Raw genomic sequence first — 27,908 nt, forward strand, 5'->3', positions numbered from 1 at the left:
GACTTAATGGCCTGCACGTGAACGCTTGAAGCTCGCTGTTGCTTGTCGCGTTGTCTTGATTGTTGTAGGCCAAATTGCTCGAGCTGTCTGAAACTCAACCACATGTCGAAGCAAGCACTCGGCTCCCGTCTGAAGAGACCAGGTCAAAAGAAAACTGCCATTGTTGTTCGAGAAAAGCCCACACTCAAGACGTTAGGACCTACGTATTCCTAGAAAACCAAACGTGCTGCTTTACATAGTCACACATATACAAGCGCACGAAAAAAAAAAAAAAACCTGATTATCAATTTGGATACATGGTGAGGAACATCTCGGACCGCTTAGAAAGAGCGGCTAAGCGCGTCCGCATTCCCATTTAACTTCCCTTTTTTGTATCTTATTTCAAAATTGTACTGCTGTAAAATCAAGCTCCACCTAAGAAGGCGACTGTTCTTCGATGTCGCAGTTTGCAGCCAAGCTAGGGGACAATGGTCCGTCTCTACGGTGAATTTGGCCCCTCCAAGATAGCACTGCAATTTTTGAATGGCCCATACAATGCAAGCGCACTCTTTCTCTGACGCGCAATAAGCCCTCTCTCTAGAACTCAGTTTTCTGCTCAAGTAGAGCACGGGGTGCTCATTACCGTCGTCATCTCTCTGGCAGAGAACAGCACCTAACCCTCGATCACTGGCATCACACTGGACCGTGAATTCTCGGCCATAGTCTGGAGCTCGCAATACCGGACGGCTAATCAGCACAGCCTTCAGGTTTACGAAGGAGGCTTCCTTTTGTTCGTCCCAGACTACATTTGTCGGTTCTGTCTTGCGGAGAGCGTCGGTCAGAGGGCTAGCCAAAGCTGAATAGTTAGGGATGTAGTGATTGTAGTACCCAGTCAGACCCAGGAATGCTCGAATTTCCGTCTTCGTGCTCGGCCGCGGGTAGTCTGCTACCGCAGAAATCTTAATCTCGCTGGGTTTCCTGAAACCTTGACCTACATTGTGACCCAAGTAGTCCACGGTCGCCCTTGCCAGGCAACATTTCTCGGCCTTTACGGTTAGTCCAGCTTGACGCAAAAGGCTCAGTACAGCTCTTAGATGTACCATATGGTCCGCCCATGAGTCGGAAAAAACCGCAATGTCATCTAAATAAGGCACCGCGAATGTTTCACACCCATTTAAAACCCTATCCATGAGTCGGGAAAAACAAAATGGAGCATTTTTGAGCCCGAAACTCATCATTGTTGGCTGGTAGCTGCCCGTCGGAGTGACGAAAGCCGCGTATCTGCTGGCGCGTTCAGTGAGCGGTACTTGCCAGTATCCTCGAGTAAGGTCCAGCGTAGTCACATATGCCGCTCTACTGACCCGTTCTACTCTCTCCTCAATATTCGGAATAGGATACACTTGATCCCTGGTGAGAGAATTTAGCTTTCGGTAGTCTACCACAGGCCTAGGGTCTTTACCTGGAGCTTCTACTAAGATCATAGGCGAAGCATAATCGCTTTCCGAGGGTTTTATTACTCCCAATTCCAGCATGCGAGTTACTTCCCTATCCGGAATTTCTCTTTGCCTTGGAGAGAATCGGTAGCACCTTGATCGCACTGGCACGTCTGAAGTCAGCTCAATATCGTGCTCAGTCAAATCAGTCCTGCCTGGCCTGTCCACGAAGCAGGCCTCAAATTCTGTTATTATCTCGCCCAGATCGGACAGCTGGGATTTCTTTAGTTCTCCTCTCTGCTCCGTCTTTTTGAGAAGCTCCTGAGCGTTGCTTCCTTTTCCGCTGAGGCAAATCAAGTTGTCCCCCATCTCCTCGGGAAGGTTTAACGTTAGATTTACCACGGCTTCCCTCTGCACATAAGGCTTCATAAGATTGCAATGATAAATGCGCACTTCTTTACGCCTATCGGGGATTTTCACTGCGTAGTTAGTGTCAGAAAGCTCTGCAACGACTTTAGCAGGTCCTTCCCACTGTACTTCGAGCTTATTCTTGGGATCATTGGCTTGCTCCATAGCTAAGTCCTCTCGGGTTCCACTTAGAAGTCTCGTGAGATTACTAGACACCGGCGGCAAGATGTTACTCTCAAGAACGTCCTCATTCCGCTTCTCATCAAGCTCACTTTCAAGTAGACTTATCTGAGATGCCTCGTTCTCAAAGTTTTCTGACCTGCTATCTTCCGCATTTACCACTGTTTTAACTGCCGTTTCCTCCGCTGTGGAATTTTCTGGTATGAGCAGTGTAGCTAGTTCTCGCGCCTTTGAACGTGTTAAGGCTTGCACAACTCTGTCTCCGAAAAGGATGCCCCTCTTTCGCAGTAGCATGTCCGATTTGTTGGAGAACAAATACGGATAGCACTTAGGAAGCTTTCCTGAAACGGCAGCCTCGGTTATTAATTCGCCGAAAGGGCCCTCGATGACCACGTTCGCGATCGGCAAGCACACACTCTGTTCCTCAACTACCTGTCGGATCCATGCACACTGTCCTGTATAGTCGGAAGGCGACACATACGCCGGATGGACAACATCCATCGTTGCGGCCGAATCGCGCAGTACCTTGCAAGGCTTCCCGTTGACTACTAGGTCATGCAGGTAGGGTTCTAAAAGCTGCATATTTTCATCGCAGTCACTGACATACGAGAAAGCAAACTTTTCTTTCCGGCAGTTGACGGCAATGTGACCCTGCTCATTACACCTAAAGCATGTGAGCGGCTTCCTAGCCTCAAACTTTTTCTTTGTGTTCTGCGCGTTGGTCACTTCCCCACTTTTCTCACTGCCGTCCTTTCTAGGGCGTTTGCCTGAAGAAGCCTTCCTTTCTTCGTTTGCAAATCTAGCAAAGTGCCTTTTCTGACGGTTATTCACACTCAACTTGGGATTGCGGAGCCTATCCACTGCTGGGTTGCTGAATTGTCGGCGCGAAGCGTACTCCTCAATGAGTTCGGCAGCTTCAGTTGCCGACTTAATGTCGCCTCGGTCCTGTAACCAATTTCTTTCTTTTTCTGGGAGGCAGCTATAAAACTGCTCCAAAAGAATTCGCTCGACTACAGCGTCCCTATCACTGTAGGAATCAGTGCTCTTTAGCCACTCGCCCAAATTAACTCTTAAATTGTACAGGAATTCAGGGTAACTCTCGTCCCTGGACTTAGTAGCGTTCCGAAAACGTTGTCTGAACGCCTCGGCGCTAAGCCTATACTTTCTCAGAAGGCAAGCTTTGACCTTCTCGTAGTTGTCCGCGTCCTCCTTGCTTAGCCGCGCGACAACCTCCGCTGCCTCGCAGGGCAGAACCGTCAATAATCTCTGAGACCAAGTGTCTCGCTGGAAGGACAGTTTTTCGCAGGTTCGCTCAAAGTTAGCCAGATACAGACCGATATCCCCTGATATCACATATGGCTGCATGTACTTTGACATCTTGAAATCTGCCTCCTTGTTGAGAAGAGGTACCGCTAGCTGGGGACAATTGCCCGACCTCTTGCTCAACTCTAGTTCTAATTTCCGGAGCTCAATTTCTTGGTCCAGCTTTTTTGCTTCTCTTTCACGCTTCTTTTCCTCTTTTTCCCACTCTTTCTGCTGTCTGAGCTGTTCCTTTTTTTGACCGACGAGGTTCCATGCTTCACTGAGCTCCTCATCATCGGTTCCCAGATCAGTGATTGCCTTTATAATCAAGGGTTTTCGTGCCAAACCACTTGTATCAATTCCCAATTCCTCACACAATAGCAACAGGTCCGGTTTCTGCAGCTTTTGTAGGTCCATGATCGCTCCGAGTGTCGGCTACTTCCAAAACAACAGTGCAAACTACCAAACCTAAAGGCGTTTCAACACTTTTTACCAGTTCTAAATTCTAACCCTGTTCTAGAACCTGGTCCACATCAGAAGAAAGCCAAGCACTCACCCACACATGCGATCGATGTTCCGAGCTGCTCTCTTGTTGGCCGATTGTTGCTCCTGCTTGTTGCTTGAGATGCCACCTCCGATCACCAGATGTTGTGGCTTGTAGCTTCAGATCCACCTCCAATCACCAGATGTTGTGGCTTGTAGATTCAGATCCCAACGCTGGTCACCAGTGTTGGGGCTTTACCCCACCGCTGCCACCAGTTGTCGTGACGCTGGGGCTATGTCGACCCGGCCTTCACTTGGTAGCGTGCAGAGACTCGGGGTTGAAGTAGGATTGAATCTTCGAAGTTGGTGAAATATGTACAAGCAGGTTTAATGGCACTTTGAGAAAACTTATTTACAATATTTACACGAAAAAGAAGGGTACATCAGCAAAATGGCAAGCGTTAAGAGTTCATAGCGAGAAGCGACTGGATGAGCCGTTTACCCAGGGCCCAGAGCGACATTTCGTGCTCTGCAGCGTCCTTAAAAACCCCCTATGTCCAGCCCCTCTCTGAAGATGCTGACCAACCAAATCCAGGGCACGCCCCTCAGGTATCGGCATCCAATCGAACACTTCACTGCACTGATGGTCTGAAGCACTGACTGGTCCGGCATTCATTCGTTGGGCGTGATCACTTGTTGGCGGGAAAAGCTTGGGAACGGCGAGGAGAGGAGGTACATTTCTATTCTTCAGCAAAGAAACCACAAGCTGGTTCTGACAAGGGGTTTTACTTCTCAGAAACCCGAGTGCACGTGGCGCCGCATAGGGCTCCCAACATGGTCCCTTTTCGACAATTGCAAATCTTTCCTGCATTCCCGGGAAATCACTTAATGGCCGTATGAGTCATGCTCCTTTCTTGTCCTGCACGTCAGCGGACATGTCACTCTGTCGTCTCCTTTGGACAGGAGGCATTCATCACTGGAGGATAGCACTTCTCGACTGGAAGGGTGAACAAAAGAAAGAAAGCACTTCCTGCTATTTCCCGCAGGGGGACGTTTCTTTGTGTTTTTCCAGACGTTCTCTTGACAGGGTCAATTTGGCATTTGCAGGTTGTCCACAAAGCAAAACATGCTTACAAAACAGGATTCCTGGAAACAGGCTCACTTAGAGCCATTGGACCATCACCACATATTCACAAAACTTATCCATGCCCACAGGCGAACAATAGAGCGCGCAATTGCGGATGCTTGGTCGTAACAATGACCTTGTTTTTATTTCACTCCCTTCTGTAACGTCCCCCGGGGCCACGCCCGGAGCCTTGAAGGTATTGTAATAAATAAATAAATAAATAGATAAATAGATCAGTCGTGATTTACGAAAACTTGGAAGAGGTGAAAGAGGTTTAAATGTTCTGAAAATGAACTGATATTTGGTGACGAAATGAGCGCCCAGTTGGCAGTGGCGCACCTTTACAGAGGCTGATTTAGTTCATCGGAGTTTGTTTACTGTCCCTCCTCGGGAGAAGTGCGAAGCACCTTCCCGAACCGAATATGCAAAAACAAGGTGGATCTCTGACCGTTATATTCAGTCAGGAAGGAGTATAATACACCTAACACAACACAATATACGCGGGGAAGGACAGTAGCGATTATGAGACTAAAGTCAGGCATCCGCTGAACACAGCCAGATTAGAGACGAGAATCTACAATCGGCATTATTTTGACTGTAATTATTATTATTTTCGTTTGATTGGTCGTAATGAACATCATTTCACGCAGCATAATATGAAAACGAGATCGGTGCAAAGTTAGCTAAAAATGCTTCTGACTCACTCGCACTGAGCGAAAAAAAAAAAAAAAAAACGCGAGTGCTCCCAAATTCTGGCCATCCATGAGCCCCCGCTGCTCAAAGTATACGAAGGCGATTGCGGCTACGGCAGTACCACCGGGAGGCGGATGCACATAAATCGACCGTCGGCGTAGACGCTGCTAGTGCAGAGGGAAGCGATGGCAAGAATGGACAGGCGAAGCTCTACAATATTTAGAAAAAAAAAAAGACGAGCTTGCGTCGCTCGCACCCAAGTTTCCGAGCATTTACGACTGCGCACGAGCGGCCACTGCGATTATTTACAATACAGTGTCTGACTCTGTTTTTCGCTCACCATTAACTATTACATTTTGCTTGAATCATTGAGCCAGTGTCTAAAGCCCACGCTAAAACAAAGATAGGGTACACTGCAAGTGGCTTTGAAGGTACGAAGTGATCGAACATGAATGCTCTTGAGGTGAAAAGAACTGACAACAGGGAGCGTTTGAATTGCGCCGTTGAGCCGATTAGCAACCGCCAAAGCAGTTCGAAATTCAACACTGATCACCACGTCAGCTCTTCCAAGACCCAGTAAAGACAATTGCTGGGCTGGTTGGTGCATCTGAACGAAAAGAAAAGGTTCCGCAGTTCCTGTACGCTAACATACGCTTATTTGCTGACGATTGTGTTGTTTAACGTCTTATAATTAGAGTGATCGCCAGCTTCTGCAATCCGACATACGTCGCGTTTTAACTTGGTGCAGTGAATGGTTAATGTCTCTTAACGTGAAGAAAAACCTATTTAATTTCATTTTACTGTCGTCTCTCTGAACCATCTTCAAAGCGCATAATCGATAACTCAGAAATCGCAGCTGCAACCACAATATACCTCGTCCTTCATTTAACACATAGTCTTATGTGAACATACGATGTATTAACACGAATTTCTAAAGAAGCAAATCAAGTTCTGGGGTATTTTTGGCGAAAACTACGAATAACACCACCATCGTTAAAAAACTGGTCTATGTAACATTTGGACGGCCCAAACTAGAGTGTGCATGCGCTATTTGGGACAATAATCAAAATAATATTTCCAACAGAGATACAAAACCGCGCCGCTATATTCATCTTCTCTGTCTATTCTTATTATGAAAGCCTCACCAAACTAAAATGTAATACTCATCACTCGAATTTAGCTAACCAGAGTAGCATCTCAAGGCTATGTCTATTTCATAAATTCTATTATCATGTTCCGCATGAGTCTTTCATCGTCTCTGCATACCGAACCTCGAGCCGCACGAACCACGGAAAGACCGCCCATCCACCGCAAGGCCGTACATCTGCGCATCTGTATTCGTATTTCCAGTCGGGATCCATACTGACCCATCACCATTCAAATCATGAATCGAAGCAATATTATTTCCTTTAACTCACTAGAAGTCTGGCACCAGGAAGGAAAGGGAGGATTGTGAGGTTGATGTCAGCTGCTCGCTAGAGCACTGCACGGGCTCGGGCCCTCTGGCGGCCCTATTGCAAAAACCAGTGCCACTGGGAGCCAGCGCCCCAGCGCCATACCTGATTATGGTCCCAGTATGACGCCGGACACTGGGCGCACTGGGACGCGGCATACTGGGACGCTCCGCGCTGGCGGCACTGTTCGCCCGGAAAAAAAAAAGGCGTGGGATAAAAATTAAAAAGTAAAAAGTAACGAAACAAGTTAAGTACATAAAAAAACCTAAAAAAGGTAAAAAAAAAAAGAAAAAAAAATTTCTGCACCAAGCGTGCCTCGAACTAACTCCCTAGGTAGATACCAATCACTAGCTCAGCACGCTAACCACTCGGCCACGCTGAGAACTGGTTTGTCTGTAAACATTTTTGCGTTTTATGTCATGACCCGCATTTATAATGTTGGGACTTCATGTTTCGCAGTCTACAGGCCATTGCTACCGCTCTGACAATTGCAACTTCTTGTTCATTTTAGCTTGCTGTCTGCTCTCACGACTTGCAACTAATGTTCTGGGTGCCTATGCGCGCTATTTTGTGCACTGCAATCATTTTAACATGGGGAGTTTGACATCGCTGGCAAATTTACCAACGCCGGTTCTTGGGTGGTGCTCTGCTAACGTTGGCGTAATTTTCGCTGAACACGGAGCTTTAGTAGAAGCCTTCAAGGAAAAACGTGCGACCAAGCTTCAATACCGGCAAGCGCCGCAGCGATGACCCTAATTGCGTGTAACTAAACCTTATTTGTATGTAAACATTGCGGGAAGCGTTGCGATGACCGAGGGCTTGGCTGCTTCATACGCAGAGTAAGAAGGAGCGCAAAAGCTTGACAAACACGCCAAATATTATGTATTACAAGCGCTGTATGTTGTTGCTTTTTATCTCATGGACCCATCGCTCGGTAAACTACTCTCTTCCTCGTTTTAGTTTTTCTTTCTGCTGTTGATACTGGGCCTTGGTGCAGGCTACGCTCGCCTGCGATTGAGCCCGCATTGAACATTTTGGCAGTAATCATTGTGTTAGAGTGCCCTTAAGATCAGCTGTGAAGTTGGTTATGCATGATAGCCCACATTATTCAATTCCAGCTTTAGTAGTGCGTTAATCGTCAGTCTGTCATGAGATCGAGGCGCGGCGATCGTTGTCGCTCTCGAAACGCTCGAAACGACCTATCGAAACATGGAAACTAGAAAAAAGATACTGCCTTTGTTTTCTTACAAATGCGCAACGACTTCGCAGCAAAAAGCGCTTGCTTGAACCATATTTTTCATATGCCCCCCGATGGTCGATTGAAAGTACGCTGTTGCCCTGTTGGCCCCTGAGGGATGCTACTCCGGCTGCCGCCGCAGGCCGCACCGGCTATACTGGGGCACTGGGACCAGTGCGGCCCAGCGCACATACAGCGCTTCTCCCAGTGCATCGCAGATGCCAGCGACACACCCAGCGTCAAAAGTCTAATCCCAGCGTTTTTCTCCCATCGCACCAGTGCAGCCAGTGTCTTCCCGTTACTGCTCCAGTGAATATCGCAGACCTCCAGCGTGCCCAGCAGATCCAGTGCAAAACCAGCGCAAAAATATTACTGGTTTCGCACTGGAGACGCTGGTTTTTGCAATAGGGGGGGCCGGAAAATATCTGTTTTCCCGGGCCCGGGTCGGACTTGAAGCTGCGGGCCTGGCTTGGGACCAGGCTTGAAGTTGCGGGCCCAGGCCTGGATGGGGCTACCTGTGTACGGCTTCATTCGGAAATGAAGCAGTTCCGCCGCTAAATTCAGGGTGGGCACGAAACAAGCCGAGCAGTTCGTTCAGGCAGGGCTGCGCGGTGACACCTGCTGTGGGCGGAGTTTGAAGGAATCGGAGCGTGCCGCCATGTTGGTAAGCTAACTCTACGAAGCGTTAAAAAGCAGATCCCCTAAAGCGGTCGCACGCGCAGATGCTGCCATCCCAGTCGTTGGACTTAAACACGGTAACGATATGATACACTCTCTATTCCTGAAGGTTCCGTTCTTGGTCTGCTTCTTTTGCTAATCTTTATTAATGTTCGTCCGGTATTTCATCCGCTATTCGCTTATTTGCATATGATCGCATAATTTGTCGTCGAATCCTTACTAACAGGAACCAAGTGCCACTTCAGAACGACTGATACGTAATTTAACGGTGGTGTTCCATATTGCATACAACGTGTACACGGGTTAAATATAGCATTTAATAAATATTTTCTGCCAACCGCAACAGAAAGCTGGAACTGGCTATCCGAATACATCGCAAACGAGCGCGACCAAACTAAATATGGGCAAGTATTAATCAACCTTTGCACGGAATAAAAGATATTGCGCGTTTGTCTCCAGCTGCTAGTTACACTTCTCATTTTATTGTTCTTACTTCATTTCTGCCAGTTTGCATTGACTAGCTTAGTAAAACAAGAAAAACACTAAACTGCATGAAACGCTAGTACACGTGTGCATACACAATAGAAATAAATAAAAAGTGTCAATAAAATTCGTGTCTGCGCTAGCACACGTGAACTGGCAAAACATAGGGCAAGAAAAGCGAAACTAAATCACATACGCGGACAAACTTCACGCGATCCAACGCAATTGCGCAACTATACTGAAAGTACAAGCGATGTCGGGGACGACAGCATCTGGTGGTGTAAACTGCCAGTAAAATTAATAATAATAATAATAATAATAATAATAATAATAATAATAATAATAATAATAATAATAATAATAATAATAATAATAATAATAATAATAATAATAATATATTTGTCAGACATTAATGGGCTTCTTTTCGTTGGCTTCGTGATGTGGTCGTCAGACCGGCCGTGTCTCGGCGACTTCCAAATTGCAGCTCACCGTCCGCAGTTGTACCACAGGTTCGGAGCGGGTCACCGCAGCCTCCCATTGTAGTGGGTTAGATAATCGCCATTCGGCTTTGTGTTGGAGTTCAGGGCACCTGTGTAGGATATGCTCTTAGTCGGCCTTTTTGGCTTCGCAAAGCCTGCTTTCGGGGGTGCACAGCCCTGGGTTAACCAGGGATAGTTTAAAAGGGTTAGCGAAGGTATCCGATTGGAGCTGCCACCCCGTCACTTGCTGGGTTTTACTGAGGGATTTATCCGGGGGCGGGTATTCTAGTCCGCTATTTCTATAATGCATAGTGATTACTTGGTACGTTATCATGCGTTCACTCGCTCCCTCGCAGGCATGCATGATTGGCCCACTGCCCGGTTGACGAACCCTTGGTCATATTGTGGGCTGCTTCGTTTCCCGGGTGGGACGAGTGCGCAGGAACCTATACAACGTTTCATACATCAAGTGCAACACTGCCAAAGCTAGAGCTCTTGTTCGTGCTCCCCGCATCCGCGATGAAAAATAGTGCCTGCTTGACGAGAAGAAATAATAGTTGTTTTGTCTGCAAGCTTAATACATCTTACATTTGCCATCAACTCCATAAAAAGCACCTTTTTTAGGGAGAAAACGTCGGATTCGGGTAATTTGTATGTTTTGTTTGTCGTTTTCGTTCGTGTCGTGTTTTCGCTGCCCTGCCAGCGGTGCCCTCCGCACTGGGCAATGTAGCGACCGCGACTGCCTCGTCGGAGCGGATTTTGTCTATAAGATCCACACTGCGAAGTTGTCCAGGCATGCGAAGGGGGTGTGCACGAAAAAGAAAGTGTCGAAACCCAGGTCACTATTCCCATGCAGTATTGTAAATGCGTTATCTCCCCCGCCTTCGAGTCCCCGCGCTTTTAGAATCCCTTTCTCCTTCTCCCACTGCGGACAACCCCTCTTGACGACGCACCCCTCCTCACGCCTTGAAACATTGGAGAGGGTTGGGAGAGGATGGGCGGGGGGAGAAGGAGGGAGGGTAAGGAGGGCGTGCTACTTTTTTTTGCTTTTTGTTAGTGTTGGTTAGTTTGTTTTCGGCCATGCGGCCGTAGAGCGCTCGCGGAGGAGAGCCGGGAGCGCCCATTCTTGCGGCTGTATGATGGCCTGTGTCCATGTCACTCAAGAAAGCGGCAGCTACTTTTCAAAAAGCGCTTTAATCCAATGTTCAAGGAATGTGAATCGTCAAATATGCGATTCGTATATAATTGTCATTTCCTAAGATACACAGTTTTGTTCCCAAGCAAAAGTGTTCGCAAAGCGAGTTGTCTGTAATTTTAAAGCGCGAAGAAAAGCAAGGAAAAAAAAATAGAAAGACCCTACTAAGAGCGCATTTATTTTTCCCGAAAAGAGCCAAATCTGGGCACCGAATTAGGTGAAGTTCAGCTGCAATTTTTAGTTTGCTCAAAGATCTTCAAAGCTGTCACTTATAGCCTTCCAATGTGTTGCTGTGGATAAAAAAATAAAACTGCATTTTGCTTTCTTTCCGCCAAGGTGCATTTGGCTCTTTTCGAAACAAAAAAGAAACCTCTTAATTGGTTTCAAGATAGCTTCTATTCATTGCAGTGGGCAGTGCCGCTAAGATTAGACAAAAACCTTGAGCTTTGCTATTTTGTTTTTTATCCAATTGCACTCTCTCTCTCAAAAAAAAAAAAGCATGTTGAACTTTGACACGCCGGGAGGATTGGTGTAGCCGTATGACATGTTCACGTATCTTCTGTTACAGTGTTCACACGCCATGGACCGCCACTACTTATATGCACTTAGTCGGTTAACAATCACCAGCTGCTGTTTTCTACATAGAAAAAAAATGTTGTCAAAATCAAAGGCTTTGCTCTTTCTTAAGCATAGAAATTATTTCTACAACGCTCCAAGAAAGAATGGGGAAGAAAAGGCCATTTTCCTCCTTTTCGCATAACCCAGTTGCGCCCTTCACAAAAAGAAAGAAGAAGAAAACGCGCACAAGCTTGTCGCCAAGGCGCCCGCTAAAAACCATTAACTTCTGTGGGGGGCGGTAAGGCGCTGACCCCTGCTTTCCGGCTTTTTCGACTGCCAACAAGAAAGGTGGGGTGAGAGGGGAATGGAGCAGGGGGAGCCGACACACGGGGAAACACACGCGTGGCACTCACTTCACGGGATTTCGGCACTGCGGGGAGATGGCCCATTGCCTCCGACACGCGGAACACCACACGACTGCCCCCTTGCCAGGGTATGGCCGTCATCCCAAAACAAATACCTCCGCCTCCCGGACATCCGGGAGGGGGGGGGGGAAGTGCCGGGGATGATGTATGAATGATGATGGGTAGATAGGTTATGTGAGACCTTGAGGTGCGGCGCCTTCTGGTGCCAAACCTCCTCCCATCTGACAACGGCACCGCCACACGGGGAAGCGTGCTACACCCATGCGAAGCAAGTTATTGCAAACGTGTATGCTCGGAATAAGGACCGTTTCCGCAGAAACCACTCGGCCACGAAAAGAGCGCGAAAGTGTTAAGCCTCCCTTTTTTTTTCTTGCGGACTGCTTGCGTAGCTTTCGCTGCGTTGCACCTGATGTATAAAACGGAGTTTAGATAATATGCACGCCGCAGCGAAAAGAGAATTCTGGAAATCAGCGAGCATCGGTGCATTTACTGCCTTAGCGAGGCAGACACGAGGTGAATGTCGTGTATGTTTTCGTGACAGAAAAAACTTCGGTAAACTTAACTGGTGTATTTGTTTATAAGTTTAAGAAGAAAGGTAGTTTAACATGAACTTGGGCGAGATGGCGCATAGCTGTTGGCAAGGGAAACAAGCGCGAAAAAGGCACACTTTTTCTTTTTCTTCCTTGAGTGGGTGTCTTTTGAGCGCTTGTTTCCCTTACCAGCATTTAAGAATAAAACTGCACAGAAGTAATCGCACGGACGACCGTTTCGTTCAGCGTTGTTGTTGTTTTGGACTTGGGGATATCTTCGGGGGAAGGGTAGCGGCGTCACTCTGTTCCCAGGGGAAAGGGCAAGGGGTCCCGTTCGGCGCCTCGAAAGCCATTGTTCCTGCCGTCGCTTGGCCGTGTCCCCTTCTCCAGGCCTTCCTTTGTCTCTTTTTTGCCTCCCTTGTACTCGGGAGGCCGCTTGTGGTCTTGGAAGCTCGGAATCGCGGCGCCCATATGTTCCCGTTCTTGAACGGCGGCGGAAACAGGCCCCATTCTTCTTGTTGCCTCTTCGGCGCCCGCGTCCACATCGGTTAGGCCGCCTGCGCGTGCACACGCACGCACACGCGCACAAACACACACTCACAAGCAGCCGTTGGGCCTGCGTTCAGGGCGACGAAACTGCGCGTTAACAGGTGCCGTTTCAGAACGCCCCTTCGACTCTGGCGTGCTTCTTTTTGTCCCCGGCCATAACACTTTGGAGGCTCAGCGAGGGACGGCATTCTTTTAAAATCCGCGGCAAGAGAAGAGTGCACACGCAGTGACGCTCCCTTGGCTACTCTCAATCAGGCCATCGGGTGAGCGGGAAATAACAGCCTAGCAACAAAACAGCACGCTCAAGAAAAAAAAAAAAAAAAAAAAGCAGTGCAGCACAGGTAGTGTCATAAGTAAATCGCAGATTGCCGAGATATTCTCCATCGACCTTGATGCTTAACTGCTCACATTCCACGTCTTTCAATACACCCTCTAAAGCTCGGTTCACACTGCGGAAACATTTGGTCGACTCTGTCTGACGACAGCGTACTCGCGTAACGTCAGCTACACAGTAAAATATTTTACATCCTTAAGGGTGCTCCTGCAAAATGCACCCACTAGAGCACCCTTTTAGCACTCTAATTTTCATATATACACCCTTCATTTCTGTCCAAAAGGGTGCTTTTGCTCTAAACACCCTTGATTTCATGTAGGCTGTAGCAAAGGTGCTCAAAGGGTGCTAACAGCCTGCTCAGAAATGAGTACAGATTGGATTTCAGTACTTACATATACCTTATAAAAAATAAACGAGCCCGGAACCGCGGTTGAAGAACCGCCAGTGAAGTGCAGTTTTCCGAAAGCGCAGCTCTAAAGGGTAATTTGTCTAAATTACCTGCACGAATACTATCTTCGCAACATAAGCTTTCCAAGATCGCTCGCCATAATGAGCATTCCGAACGCGCCATCTTACCGCATTATGACATGGAACAAACTATGCCAATAACCATCCACTTTATTAGCTCTCTTCTCTCTAGCGCGATATTCGTTATGTATATATATTCAAGTAAGTTGCAGTTATTCTTCCATCAATATAAGAATGGATTAAAGTGGTTCTCGTATTTGATGATTAAATTTACATTTTTTTTTCAATTCACCTAAACAATCAGGCGCAATGGAATGTCTTTCAACAATGACTATTTTTTTGCTATGTAGTAAACCAATGCATAAAACATGGAAATAAGGATGCCTGAGGAGACAGCCCGGCTAAAACATCTCACAGCCACACCTACGATCACGAAAAACAAAGTGAAAACCTGGCATGTGCAAGGAAAAAGGGCCGTATTTAAGTAGTACTACTTTTATACCGCCCTTCAAGGAATCACACTGTAGGATGTACAAACTATTTCAAAAAATAATTTATCTGCGAGAAAAAAAAAAAAAAACATACGCCATCAAAGTTATTATCCAGCCTCATCTCCACCATTTGCGCAAGTTGAAGCCGGAGAACCTGTTCGTCCACTGCAATTAATTTCTCTAAATCAAACCAACGAGCTGGGATACAACATTTTCGGTGCAGGGCTACACTCTTAAAAAAAAGGTTGGTGAATTCACTAAGGAACTACTAACCTTTTACTTGTCCCATAGATCACTACCTTCTTAGTAACTCGAGGTAGTAAAAATACAGCTAGTGAAATTTACTACCCCAGGAAGTTAGTGAACAGTACTAGCGCCACTTAGTAGTAGGTTGGTGAATACCGACACCTTCGTGCATTATAGTTTGCCTTTGAAGGGTAGTGGAATATGCTACCTTCTAGGTTGTACGCAGTACTACCTAGAAGGTAGTACTGCGGCAGTACGCAGTACTACCGCACCTAGAGATTCGTACTACATAGGTCGTAGTACTTATTACAACATATACCTAGTTCTTATTATGGGTTACCATTGAAAAGATAGTATAATGTGCAACCTTTTCTTTAGTATAAAATACTACATGGCCTAGAGGTTCTCACGACATAGGTCCTAGTGCTTACTGCGGCAGAAACCTAGTATCGATTGCTACCTGTATGGAGCTAATATATGCATCGATAGGTAAATTATTTCTGAAAATATTGAATATCTTAATAAAGATTTGGTAATTAAAATTAATTATATTATTCGTAATATGTGGTCAATTGTCATCGGCTTCAAGTTCGGTGCAACATTGAGCTGATCTACAAACAAGGCGCTAACTAATTTTACCTTGTTCGCACTAGTCTTCAAGCAATGATGACAAAATTTGCGGACAACAAATACTCACTTTATTCGTATTTAAAGGCAGTGTGGCTATGCCCTTTTCAATTGAAGAAATGCATAGTGGCGGTGAGCTTCTTAGGCTGCATAAATACTCTAGCACTGCGCAAACGTTTTCGTTGCGCGTTGAATGCCTGACAATAAATATCCAGTAGCTCTCAATGGCATGCGTGAGTCCCACGATGACGTCCAGCATTCGACCTTGATATCTTCAAACCCAGCATATATTGCGTCGGCGTCATCAGGGTTCATCTGGACGCACTCCAATGCTGGGTAGATGTCCTAAAATGCAACATAGAAAGTAATTAAATTAGAAGGCACAAATGAATTTATAGCAAATTTATACTTACTGGCCTCACCCGGAAATGTGGCTTTCAATTCTTTCACAACCATGCAGAGGCAAAAGTTCCACCATTCAATAGCAAAGTGATCTGCAAGTATTACAGAATTGACATATTTTAAAACCACTTCTTCAATGACAATAAAAGGGAGCAATAGAGACTTAGAACTTATGAAATTGTTTTTTTTTTCAAATAATGAAGTCCGCAGTTTATTGAACACGCCTAAATTCCACAGAAAATTATTACCTTTATTTCATATATTCCGGTGCTTTTAGATTTACAGGCTGTTTTGTTTTTGCTAAACACAAAGCAACATTCATAGAATTATGATACCACACACAGGTAAAAATTTTGGGATGGGTATTTTATACAATCATTTCCAGAAAAGAAAAGATTTACAGCGCTAACAAATACACACTCACATAGGACAGGCACTGAATATCTTTTTTTTTTTCGAAACACCACAATGAAACTTCTTGAAAAAAAGAATTCTATATGCAGTTCAAAAAATTGCTACACCTTGTCGTGGACTGGAAATGATTTAATCAAGTAAAAACAATTGCTAGGCTAGTTGGTTCATTTCACAAAATGAAATTTTAAAAATAAATGCAGATACACAGATATACATTTTGAGATGGGTATTTTATAGAATAATTTACAGAAAAGGATAAATTCACAGCACTAACAAATAGACACTCACAAATACACACACACAAAAAAGGCGCTGACTCCATCTTCTGTTTCGAAAGGACACCAAAATGAAACTTCTTAAAAAAAAAAAAAAAGATCTGTATGCAGTTCAAAAACGTCCTACAACCTTGTCGCAAACTGGAAACGATTTAGTCAAGTAACACCAGATGCTAAGCTAGTAAGTGCCTTTCACCAAAACGATGCTTCTTCCAAAAAGATATAAACACACAGATATAAATTTTGGGATGTATATTTTATACAATCATTTCCAGAAAAGGGAAGGTTCACAGCGCTAAAAAATACACACTCACAAACAGACACACACAGGACAGGCGCTGACTCCAAACTTCTTAAAAAAAAACATACGTTTCATTTTGCTGTCGTTTCGAAAAAGAAAAAAAAGTTGGAGTCGGCGTCTATTCTATCATTCCATGTGTGTCTATTTATGTGTGCGTACTTGCTAGCGCTGTGAATCTTTCCTTTTCTGTGAAATGCACCAACTAGCCCAGCAATTGGTTTCACTTGACTAAATCATTTCCAGTTTGTGACAAGGCTGTAGGAATTTTTTGGACTGCGCACAGATTACAGAAACATATTTCTAAAGACGCGCGTAGCTCGAGCAGATGCACTAGGATCCAATAATTGTATACAAAACAAAGCAGAAAAACTCAGCTCATACGGTCTTGAAGTAAGTTCGTGACCGAGTTATATGTTCCCAACAAATAACAAAAATGTCAGCAAAACTTTTGGATGAAGGCAGCAGATCCGTTAACACCAACACAAAGCACAAGAGGCACACACACGCACACAAGGACTACGCTGCACTGACAACTCTATTAATTGGAAACCGCACATCTTCTTCCTTCACTTCTTGCTTCACTTTACGTCAGCCAACTTCCTTCTTGTCGTTAAAGTCTTGCCGGTTTGCGCAAAAAGTCTACTTCCTTCTTCAACAAAACCACCGATGGCGTGCTGACACATTGGTCTTCCAAGTCACAGATTGCATATGCTTCATAAATCTCTCTAGCTAACTTATCCTTCGTCCTTCTCATAACCTTAACATTGTGAAGGTCAGCCGGACATTTTTGGTCTCTACAATCAACGCAGTCTTTGCAGTGCACAGCCAGATTTGTGCCAGACGTGTCTGATATTGCCTTAGCGTGCTCTCTAATCCTTTCATTGAGGCATCTTCCTGTTTGTCCAATATCTTTCTTTCCACAATGCAAGGGAATCTCATAAACAACCCCCTGAATACACTTAGAGTACCTAGACCGGTGCGAAGTTTTGCATCCAGAGTTGGAGTCCTGGTTATTAACCTGCACACACATCCCTTTAGCCCTGTTTGGTGCCGTCGGAATGCAGGTTAATGACCAGAACTTCAACTCTGGATGCAAAACTTTGCACCGGACTAGGTACTCTAAGTGCATTCAGGGGGTTGTTTATGAGATTCCCTTGCATTGTGGAAAGAAAGATATTGGACAAACAGGAAGATGCCTCAATGAAAGGATTAGAGAGCACGCTAAGGCAATATCGGGCACGTCTGGCACAAATCTGGCTTTGCACTTCAAAGACTGCGTTGATTGTAGAGACCAAAAATGTCCGGCTGACATTCCCATTGTTACGGTTATGAGAAGGAAGGACGAGTTAGCTAGAGAGATTTATGAAGCATATGCAATCTGTGACTTGGGAGACCAATGTGTCAGCACGCCATCGGTGGTTTTGTTGAAGAAGGAAGTAGAATTTTTGCGCAAACCAGCAGGATGTTAACGACAAGAAAGAAGTTGGCTGACATAAAGTGAAGGAAGAAGATGTGCGGTTTCCAAATATAGTTGTCAGTGCAGCGTAGTCCTTGTGTGCGTGTGTGTGCCTCTTGTGCTTTGTGTTGGTGTTACCTGCTCTGCTGCCTTCCTCCAAGAGATGTGTGACCAACTAGCTCATCTTTCGACTCTATTAATGTCAGCAAAAGTTTAAATTTACTACAAACCTACAGTTTGCTACAAAAAATTCTAGGACTGCGGGTGCCAAAAGATAACAAAGATGTCCACAAGGTTTGGGTTTATACAAACCTACAAATTACTACAAAAACACGATAGAACTGCGATGTAATCACGTGCGAAAAAACATGATTTAGTTATACTTGCGCAAACCTGATTTGAAAAAAAAAAAAAAAAAAAAAAAAAAAGGACACATTCTTTCCTTCGCACGATGCATAATTTTTACTGTGTTAGGTTCGTTTTACTTTCAGCGGTGTTTATGATCAACAAAAACAGCATTTTCACAAGAAAAAGAAAAGCGACAACAGGACATGTCGTTTTCGTTGAGCATAATGTTTGTAGCAAATGGCTCTGCAGCTTACTCTGTTCAATTTCACTTCAACAGAGTTGGCATTATTTCTACGGCGTTTACTTCTTGTCAGGATCAGGAAACAGTCGGCAACAATTTACTAACAATGGCGATAAATAATTACGTTTGCAATACGCAGGTCTTTGCATTCCAAGCAATGAAGATAAAAACGGGCAACTTACCTCGAAGCGCACGTTTTCTGCACCATCCCTAAATCGCCATCCAGCAAAGCATTTATCAGATCTTCCTGCCGATGCTGCCCGCTGGCTTGAATATTTCTCTTTCGGTCTTTCCAAATCACTAGACATGGGCGACGAACACAGCGCCTCGGCGTCACTCTTCCCGCCAATATCAGTATCGGTGGCAGACGGCCAGCACCTCGAAGCAGAACGAATGAAAATAAGCCAGTCTGACAAGTCGATGCTGGCGCAATGCGCGGCAAACGAGCGGCGGCGCTGCTGTCAAAAACGATGGGATCCTGGAGTCGATGTCTGCAAGAGCAACATTTACGTTGTGCTTGATGTGTGGACTTTCCGATGGCGCTCATGAACTTTAATATGTGGACCAGGACACGCAGACATTTACGAAAGTGTGAGATTCGACAACCACCATTCCACCAGCACAACGACGACGCTCCCGTCCACAGCGCGCCGTTTCGCACAGCGGAAAGCATGCGCAAAGTGAGAGGGGAATATGCCCGAGTATTAGCCATCGCCCCATTGTTCTTTTTATAGCCGCGCGTGAAACCGTTTCATATTTCGGCGTCTACCGTCCGCCGTACTTCGCCCACCTGCAGCGCTGGCACGTTTGGACGGTTTGGATGCCTGGATGAAATGTCGACGGTACAGCCCGTGCCAGCCGTCTAGCCCACGCGCATTCTTCCCGGCACCGTTCTGTGTATGTGTGTTTTTTTTTTTTTTTTGCTTACAGGGTGTTGATGCTTGGACCATACGTAAAGAAAATGGAATAAAAGTTGATTGCAGGCAACTACATGCGAGGTGGAAGGCATTGATTTCGTGTCGTTGTGCATTTCTGTTGCACTGGTGGAAAGCACAATGTTAAGATGAACAAAACAACAGCAGTAGACGCAAAAACGTTATGCTATGCAACGTGAATACAAATTATTTTCAATTTTTTTTTTAAATGTCTTGTTTCTGAAATGACGCCATCCGCACTTGAGCGTTTGTCCGTGACTGACTGCAGGTCGTTCCCACAAAGCGTCCCAGTTCACTATACTGCAGGCTTTTCCTGGAAGAGCTAAGTGTCGCTCTGACTTTTTTCGTCACCGCAATACGCTGTCAGAAGCTCGCATGGGGCACGAAAACTCAAATTCTGTAATGTTTTTCTTTAGCTTGAAGTGTGCACAAAAACATAGATTTCAAAAAAAAAAAATAAAAATAAAATAAAACGAACGCCATTAAATGATCGAAAGTAATGTATCTCGTTAATTTCAGAATAAGTTGTAATGTATGACTGGCAAGAACAGCCAAATCATGAATTTCTGAAAATATTGGTAAAGTTACGCTAGCAAGATACCATGGTAAAGTTGTCCAGGGATTCTAGCATTTAACTCGTCAAAACTACTAACAGAAACTCACTTGTTAGTAAAGGGAGCCGTTACTACCTCAAAAAGTTGCGAGTTAGTTCAAGGTTAGTAAAAAGGTAGTAAAACCCATTCGAAGTTAGTAACTGCTGCATTTACTAGCTTCTTACTAACCTTTTTTCTAAGAGTGTAGCGCTTAGTACTAGGCCAACGCTGATGTCGTGCTCATTGTGCAAGGACCGACCTGAATCAAGAGTTAAAACTGGGTCTGATTAGCTGCAGCTTCTTTAAGTCCAGGATTAAACAGATTACTTGCAGCCTTAACAGCATATCGTATCGAAGCCTGGAATGCATCTGTTAAAGATAAGAACAGAGCCGAGTCGGTTTAGTAGGTGCAAAACAACAGAAAGGACAGAACAGCGCTGTATAAGGTTCTTGAAAATACGAACTAAACTTACTAACAAAGTAAAGCCTCAATTCGCGCAACATAAGAAAACTAGAAAGTCACATGTCCTGGAAGCTGGGGCGTCAAGAGTTCAAGGCGATTGAACAGCCGATCATCGAGCGATAAAAAAAAAAACGGCCACTTGCAGCGCCTTCCAGAATGATTCATATATCCAACGGCTAGCTGCAACGCAATCCCTTGCTCTATGGCTGCAACGTGATAGAACAGGGGCGGAACAGCTTTGCTAAAACCGACAACGTGCGCTCGCAGATAGCCGATACGGTCCGAGCTGCCAAAGCGCATACGTGCGCCAGCAAAACACGCGTGGCGCTCGTGTTTCTGCGTTTCTCTACTGCCTTTTACTTTTGTATATTTCGCGGTTTCTGCAAGGCGTCAGGTGTACAGCAGAGAACGGTGGCGTGAAACCGAACCGATGCGGTAATCCAAAAGACGACGGTGACCCTATGCCGCCGTGCACAAAGGCCTCAAGTTATTCTATCCGAGTGAAACGCGTTCAAAGCGCCACGAAAAGCACTGCGCCCTTTCAGACGCTGGCCATTTTTTTTTTTTTTTTGTCGTTCCTTTCTCACACTCATGTTGGCTAGCTCTGCCTCCTCTGCTTGGGTGGAGAGGAGGGCGCCGCATGCCGCCGACCAGCCGACGCCTTTCCCGCTTTCCCTTACACATGTCCACGGCGCTGCGGGCGCTGCGGTGTTTATCTGAAGCGCTGATCACGCGATGCGATCCTTCCCGTCATTCCTCCGTTTCTCACACGTGCGCCGATGCTGAAGCCTGACGATTGCGCCAACGAGTTTCTTTGTTTGTCGCCGGCCGTTCTCAGTGAGAAATGTTGCGTGTGCGTTGCTTTGCTTGGTTTCTGCGTTCTATGTCAATGCGAAGAGGATGTTTATCTCTCAAGGCTGCTAGCATGCTTGACAGAAGAACCGCATCATGCACTGTGGAGGTTTCGTCAACCCGTCGTCACCGTCGTCGGTGAAATTTCAGGTAAGCATACCTATATTACGTCATCTTTTTGTTACATACCAATCTTGAAATGAGATAGGCTTATGTTTATGGAAATTTTATAAGTGCTTTGTGGATGTTTCGTTCAGTTAGGCACTCGCAAGTGAGATAGTTGTTCATGGCGCTTGTTGGCCGGTAGTGCAGTGGGTACGAACGACACTTGAGCGCTGTCAACGTATTTTCCAGACCTGCCGAAAAGTTTCTTTATTCGACATGGCTTTCAAGAACGCAGTACGCGACAGTAAATGCTTATAAAGGTAACACGTAGCACAACTGCGGTTAGCAATTGAGCTTTTTTTTTCTAGAGGCACTGCTTGTCCTCGTGAAGCTGTCACAGAAAGGAAATTAGGAGGGAATTCATAGCGTGTTAAGCGGAGAGTTATGCGTGGGAAACGGGTGGTATTATAGTTGCTTTGGGCTTCGAATAGCCGACCGTGCTCATAAATACAGGCGCACGGGCAGCGTGCGCGCAGCAGACACTGATCTCTACGGCGAGTGCGCCGTGCCGTTTCGTGCTTGCTTTTATGCGGTGACTACATGCAGAAAAAACAAAACTGCCGCTTTTGTTCCTGGTTTAGGTTCCGACAAGCAATAGGCGGCCACTAATTCCACGGCTCTACGCCTCTGCCGTTAATTCCGCATGGCTCACAGAGGGTAATACTGTAAGCCGCTTTGCTTACCTCTGCAAGTTTGTCTTAAACATTCGGCACTACCGCGGTAATACGTTCACAAAGCGCTAGCGAACATGACATAGGCTTTTCCAGTCGCTATCCCAAAGCCGCATCATATGTCCGCGAATCATTCCCGGAGATTGGACCTTTTTGTGGTGTCTCTCTGCTGGCTAAACATCATTGTGACTTCTGCACAACTTTACACAGCAGCAGTTTCACGTGATTCATTGTAAGGAACTTATCCAAGACAATTTATGCCTGCCGAATATGGAAATATTTTTTCGTTACGTATTTTTTAAGGGTGTGTTTCAGATAAGAAGACTAATAGAAGTTCCATGACCCTTTTTTTTTAATCAATTTTTTTGTATGTGATGGGCAAATGTCTTTGCAGAAAGAAATTGGCTTTAGTTTTGCAAGGTACGGCGTTGTTTTCTCGGAAACAAAATCCTATATCACTGTTCACTACAGTTGAAAAACGCATTTTTTGCCATTTCAAAAAGTTGCAAGTTTGGAGACCAGCGGTTAGCGTACTAAACTTTTGTGTTCTATTCTTTTTTTACCCACTAAATCTATGTAACTTTTACTTGTATTGGAGTTGGTTTTGTTGTTGCAGTTGGTTTAGTAAAATATCGCTAACATTGCTCCAGTAGCCACGCGCTACAAAAAATTTCATTTTCAACCTTAAAAATTGGCATAATGCATTATGTGTTTAGCATTGTCTTTTCTGATTTTTATTCAGATAATTGCGTAAATTTCAGGTAAAATTTGGCGTACGTGAGTGTGCGTACGTGAAATACTGATTTATCAAGACTGCGAAGCAGTTATACAAAATCGCGTATGTGTGCGCTCCGAGTCTGATTAGGATAGAGTAATTTTCTTTGGCAAAGCAGACGTGAAAACAAAGGTTGCACAGAACAGCCTTGAGGCAGGGGACTTCTCGCCACACGACAGCATCTTCTTCCCGAAAATCGTAATGTGCACTCAGTAATATCTGGGCATTTTTGGAGCTAACTGCAGCTGTCAAAAACGCAAATTAATATAACAAACAATACTATTGTGTACAGTAAATGGAGCACTAATTTTGGCATCAAAAGTGAAATACTCCGAAGGTAAGTCGGCTGAGGCTGAGCGAAAAGTTACTCTGTCCACCATCGTTAGCAATTACCTTTACATTAATGGCGTAAAAAATAAAAACTGCTCCATGTTAGCTTAAGATTGCTTAAGGAATTATTTTTGTCTTGTATGCACTTCCTGCTTGGGCTCAGGCCTGCAGTACTGAGTAAATAAAAATAATAAAATATCTGCAAGTCCTAAGGAACCCTCTGTCCAATCTAAAGCAGTGGTTGTAATTGGGCTAGTTCGAGCATGCTAGGGGAAAACATGTGCACTGTTTCGGTTTACAAAGACAGGGATAAAAGACGATGCAAATCTTTAAGCGCTTGCATGACCCAAATGCAGAAACGAGCGCAGAATTACACAGCCCATCAAATGATGCCCCAGTGAAATGAGTGCTTCTATAGTGAAAGAGCATGCTGCAATCGTTTACAGTATGATTTAGTCCCAAAATAAAATGGGTAAAAAAAAAGATGAGGCTTGAAGCAACAAGGTAGTAACACTCAAAGCAAATGGAAGAAAATTTGCCTTTCTTGTAAGAGGTCAGAGTGTTATACCCGACACAACAACCTGCTACTGGCCCCTGAACTGAGTTAATTTCGTATGTTTTTGACGAACCTTTTCCTCATGAAGCTTCTTTGTTATTGACTTTGCAAGGTGATGCATTCTTACATCCAGATATTTGTCTACTACTGCTCTCATCAAATGAGACGAGTGGCTCTCCAGGGCAGAATTGTCGAGCATATGCTCATCTAGACCTTTGAACAGACCTCTGCCAATGCAGGTGGTCATGGTGGCCAAGGGAACTTCTGCTGCAAGTCTTTGCGATGGCAGTGAGCAGTGCACTAGTGCCCTACGCAGCTGTTTCTCTGCTTTTCTGCAAATTACGAGTACATCACTTGAAGGATAATTTAGTCCACCTAATGATTTCCTTTGGATTAGAGAGTGTGCAGTGTACACAGGGCCTGACGCAGTCAATGCAGATGTGCACTCTGAGCACTTGATGCGGGCCTGCAAATGGCGAACAACAAAACCAGCGATGTATGCAATGATTGAATCGCCAAGTTCTGATTTTGCCTGGATCAGCGCAGTATGCGTGATCTTAAGAAAGAATCTCTGTTCTTGGAGGTGTTTCACTGTCAGCAAGACTTCTTCTGGAGGTACTCAGGTTAATCACATCCATCGATGAAGGCTTTGCTGTCGAACTCTCATACAAAATTTGTATGTGTTCTAATGGAAGGCAGTTCCCGGCAGAAACATCCTTCACCTTGTTTTGAACTATTAAACGTTTGTATGCTGCAGCAAACTGTCTTGCAGTGGGGTTATCATTGCATCGGCCAAATGAGCGAATGGCAGCAAAGAATAATTCCAGGTGGTCTTGGCTTAGTTTTACTGTAGGGAGGTATGCCAATAGCTGATTGTCACATATTAAGTGGTTATACAAAGAGATAACACTTTCGATGCAAATTATAAAGCCAATAAATCCAGTTTTTCTGTTCGTTTCAATCATCAGCTTTCCACCTACAGATTCTCTCAATGATGAAAAGTAGGACTTTAGTTTCTGCAGGTATGCAATGACACTAGCCGAGTTCTCAACTGTCAGTGGCTTTTTCCACCCATGCTGCTTTAAATTTCGGGAGTTAAGGATATCAAACATATCATTCACATACCTCAAAAATGTTTCTGTTGCAGAAGAATGACGCAGCCTTGAAACATTCTGAGCTCTGCATTGCGCTAAAGCATCGGCTACAGACTTGCTGAACACCTGTGCTGCAAGGGACACTTTCATGGGCTGGCTTTTCCAGTTAACATGTGATTGCCTCAACTTATTAGCCAAATGGAGCCCTTTAGCATACTGAATTTCATGGAGGTCCTCAATATGTTTCCAATTAATTACTCCTCCATTTTCATCTACAATAACTTTTTATCACAGAGTGTATTCTGCAGCAGTTTCAGCATGTGGCATGCATCGAGCATAGCAAAGACAGGTTTTCTGGTTACTGGATGTGGGAAGGATGCATCCAGTTTAGCTAGTTCGAGCTTGCAGCCTAGGCTGCGCAACATAGATAGGTTTGCTGCAGCGCCATCACAGGTCACGTTCACAACATGTGCTCCTTTTTTGTGAGCGAGAGAGAGAGCCTGTAGAACTAGGCTGCTTCTTTGCTCCCCTGCAAGTCCATCAACTATAAAATAACAAATTGGAAGTTTCCATCGTCCATTAATTGCTACCAGCATTAGGACAAATGCATCTTTGGCAATTGGGAAACAGTCATCATTTACTTTTGTTCCCATATCTACATATCCATGAGATTGTTTGCCGTCCCACTCTACATGCCTTCGAATCTCATTTCGTCGATGACCAAATTACAAAGTGTCGGATAGCCTTCATTTGAATTTTGGCAGACTTTCATCTCTAGTGCAACCAGGGCTTCTTTTGTGAATCCAGCAGCATCATCAATGCTTTGATACCACTTCGACAATGTTTTTGGGTGTGGCAAGCAGGTATCAAATACAGCTCATATGTAGTTATATGCCTTTGGGGAATAAAAATGTAAAGTGAGAGCAAAAGCCCTAAGTTCAGGTGAATAAACGGATGGCATTGCTGCCCCTGTCTTACGTGCCATTTGACGCATCAGAAGGTCCTTGTTAGAACCAGCGAGGCTTTCCAGCATGGAAATGTTCTGGTCAAGAAGGATACGATTTTTTTTTAAGTCCTTGATCACATCTTTGAGGTGAGCAACTTTGCGTAAAAGCTGGGTTCGAGACTGCTGCAAAGTTTTTATCCGCTTTTTGCTTGCAGTTTGGAGATTTGAATATCGTTTCACCTCACTCCGCAGAAAAGCTTTTTCAGGTGTGTCTTCTACAACCTGTAGCTGAAATGAAGTTTAGACTAAACATTATCTTATAGCAAACTCCAAAAAACACATAAATAGCTAAATACAACAGATCATTTCACTTCCAAATTTTTTCTTTTTTTGCAGATTTAGCAAATTTTTAACAAAATTTGCAAAAGCAGAAGTTCATATCTACATGTTGAGTTCAAGTTCTGGCTTGCGCATAATGTAATTTTACTTACTAAGTCAAGTCAAGCAATCCTATGGCAGTGCTCTACAAATACAGAGATACTGTTCTAAATTATTAATGCTAGAATTTGATTACAAAACTGTACTGTACAATTTCTTATTTTGGTTTTTACAAGAGCTTCAACAATGAAAACATGCACGCACGCACACATAATACTCTGGTATGAAAGGTACTGCAAAAGATATGTCTCATTAATTTATAGATGGTTTTTATTTACATGCCTTCAGAATTCACCTAGGCAAAAGAAAGCATCTAATAATTAAGACTTTAATATGCTTCCAAGATAATGTTGCCTTTTTTTTTTTTTTTTCTTCAAGCAGGGGTGTGCAGCCTATATGAAGGAGCAAGCCCAGTGGCTCTAACTAATGACATATGCAATGCTTACAAAAGCCCTCCTTCTTTGTGGACTATCACTAAACACATAAAAATGAGTATTTCCAATAACACGCCTTCCTGAAGTTTCCTTACCTGTTCGCATCGTGAAGTTGGTCTTTCTAAAATGTGGCTTTCTTGCAAGTGTGGTGATGGAGAGGCCTCCATGTTTGCATCAGGCTGACTTGAACTGCCTGGCTATAAAAAGCATAACCACAGTGCATGCAAATAGAGTAATTGGTCTTGTTGCAGTAATCAACTTGAAGTCCTTATTACAACTAGTGCAAGATCAGATTAAATTGCATAAGCAGATCAATTAAATATATCAATCATAAAAAAAATCACATATTTTTTTCAATAAATTGAGTTGAATATCATTTTTTGGTGCTCATAAAACTTGAACCTAGCTTTGTTTTTTCGTGCTTACTATCTAACACATCGTCACTTTTGGCAGGTCCCAAAATACTGATGGCTACACATATATGGGTACAGCAAAATACACAGCGTGTTTTTCTTTCCGAATAAAAAAAAAATGGCTCTCATAGAGATAGATTTTGGGGCTAGTAGCTTTTAATAGGGGCCATAATTCCATTTCTCAGCCTGGATATATTTAATTGCTGGAGTAAACTATCCATTCACTGATTATTGCGTATTTATGCTTTTCAAAATACCATTTTGCAACATTCTGGCAAGATTAAAATTTCCAGTTAAACATAGTTTAGAGGCCATCTTTGTGAACTTGTCCTTAGAAAATGCAGCCTGAAGTAAGCTATGGTATGATAACAATTTTCAACACTTGCTGTTTTGCAGGCTTTCCAAAGTACATCTCCAGACTCACCTAGCAGCAGTATATTCTCTGTTG

General features: G+C 44.4%; 1 long non-coding RNA gene across 1 annotated transcript; it reads right to left on the bottom strand.

Annotated features, from left to right (window-relative positions):
* Positions 1-15,414: 15,414 nt before the first annotated feature.
* LOC146172278 (uncharacterized) lies at positions 15,415-19,669 on the bottom strand. Its single transcript, XR_014702438.1, has 3 exons — positions 18,978-19,669; positions 15,772-15,852; positions 15,415-15,703 (listed from the first exon to the last, which is right to left on the bottom strand). It is a non-coding gene; the product is annotated as an uncharacterized LOC146172278 (long non-coding RNA).
* Between the last annotated feature and the right edge of the window lie 8,239 nt (positions 19,670-27,908).

The sequence above is a fragment of the Amblyomma maculatum genome, unplaced genomic scaffold (genome assembly GCF_055883805.1).
Source record: "Amblyomma maculatum isolate TAMU_Amacu unplaced genomic scaffold, ASM5588380v1 scaffold_13, whole genome shotgun sequence".
Lineage (NCBI taxonomy): Eukaryota > Metazoa > Arthropoda > Arachnida > Ixodida > Ixodidae > Amblyomma > Amblyomma maculatum.